Below are 2,500 nucleotides of genomic sequence, written 5' to 3' on the forward strand. Positions count from 1 at the left end.
CGTCTCAGCCAGTTTTTCCAGAAACAAAATCTGCAGCTCAAAATGACTAAACAGGTCGTTACATATTATCATTATTATTATTATTATTATTGTTATTGTTATTATTATTATTATCATTATTATTATCATTATTATTTTATTATTATTATTCTTATTATTATTCTTATTATTCTTATTACTATTATTATTATTATTATTATCATCATTATTATTATTATTTTTATTTTTATTATTATTATTATTCTTATCATTATTATTATTATTATTAATATTATTATTATTATTATTAATGTTGTTGTTGTTGTTGTTGTTATTATTGTTATTATGATTATTATTATTGTTATTATGATTATTATTATTTTTATTATGATTATTATTATTATTATTATTATTATTTTTATTACTATTATTATTATAATAATTATTATTATATATTCCTTTTTTTTGGTAGCTAATTTTTTATTAATTACCGAGACAAAACTTTACAAAACAAGCAGCCAAGACAGCATGCTTAAAACCAAAAACACAACTCTATAACACTACTCTATCAACTATAACTCAAATCTTCCTATGCTTAATAACATTGTTAATACTAATTGAAGATCTAGCAATAGTTACATAGGCTATCCTTTTAACTACTTCATCTATCACACTATTCTTTTCTTCAAAAATTCTCTTGTTTCTTTCATTCCACAGCCCATAAACTCCTTCAGCAAGTATCCCCTTGAATATTTGTGCTCTAACAGTCTTCCCTTTCCCATTTTTAACACACCATTGAATAAACTGTGTCCAAGTCTTTGGCCTGTTGCTGTGTACATCAATCCACCTTAAAAGCCTCTCCCATACTTCTCCAGCATAATGACATTGGATGAACAAATGCTCCATACTCTCAACTGCTCTTTTGCACAATACACAAGCTTTATCAAGTGTCATTCCCCATTTAGTAAGCCTATCCACTGTTGCTAGCTTCCTATTCAACAAGATCCATATAGTAAAAGTAGCTTTTGGTCTGGCTGCATTTTTTAAACATTAAACACCTCCATTCAGGCTTGATCTTCTCCCCTCTTAGATACTCATAAATGTGCTTGATCACCCCTTTTCCTTGCCTTGGTTGACACTGATAAACTATATGTTTAGCATTCATAAATGTGCTTGATCTCTCTTCTGCCATTCAGTCTGACCTTTTAAGTAATAAGCATGAATCCATTTGATCCATAGCTTGTCTTCTTTGTTTGCTAGGTCCCAATAGAGTTTAGCTACTGCTGCTCTATTCCACACTTGCATGTTTATCAACCCCATGCCACCTTCACTTTTAGGCCTGCAAACTCTCTCCCATGCTATTAAAGCTTTCTTAGTAACATGTCCAACTCCTGACCATAAATAGCTTCTACACAAACTCTCAATTAACTTGATTATCTTAGCTGAAAGATGAATAATTGTGCCCAATAAGATTGAACACCAAATAGCACTGTCTGTACCCGTTGAGCTCTCCCTGCATAAGATAGTTTCCTAGCTTTCCATGAGTTGATTCTTGCCATTATTCTATCAATTAATGGATACCATTGCATAACTGACATTTTCTTGGTTGATAATGTCACTCCCAAGTATTTGAAAGGCAGTTCCTCCATGTTGTATCCTAACTGTTGAACAATCTGTTGTCTCACTTCTATTTGCACACCTCCACAATATATTGAACTTTTATTGAGGTTATCTTGTAAACCTGAAGCTTGAGAAAAGTGAAAGAAACACAATTGAATTGCTTTAACAGACTCAAGATCACCTCTAGCAAACAATAAAAGGTCATCTGCAAAACATAAATGAGTAACATCAAGCTTTGAGCACTTAGGATGATACTTAAACTTTTTATCATCCTTAAGACCTTTAAGTGTCCTACTAAGATACTCCATTGCTATAGCAAACACAAAGGGAGACATTGGATCTCCTTGTCTCAACCCTTTAGCTGCTTCAAAACTTTGAGAAATCTGCCCATTAACTATTATAGAGTAGTTCACAGTTTTGACACATTTCATTATCCATTGCACAAACATCTCAGGAAATCCTAAACCAAACATTACTTGCTCCAAGAATGCCCATTCCACTGAATCATAAGCCTTCTGTAAGTCAATCTTCAACATGCATCTAGGAGAGATATGCTTCCTAGTATAAGCTTTAACCAACTCATGAGCAAGCACTATATTATCAGAAATCTTCCTTCCTGGGATAAATCCTGCCTGGCTGTCACAAATAACACTTTGAATCACTCCATGCAGCCTATTAGTTAGAACTTTGGAGATGATCTTATATACCACAGTACAACAAGCTATTGGCCTGTATTCTTTCACTGTTTTGGGATTCTAAACTTTTGGAATGAGAGAAACTAGATTACAATTAAAAGCTTTGTACAACTTGCGTGTTGTGAAGAAACTCTGAACAGCCTCAATGATATCCTTTTTGATGATCTGCCAAGTATCTTTAAAAAAATAAGCATTACAACCATCTA

This window comes from Solanum pennellii, chromosome 5 (genome assembly GCF_001406875.1).
Source record: "Solanum pennellii chromosome 5, SPENNV200".
In the NCBI taxonomy this organism is placed as follows: Eukaryota; Viridiplantae; Streptophyta; class Magnoliopsida; order Solanales; family Solanaceae; genus Solanum; species Solanum pennellii.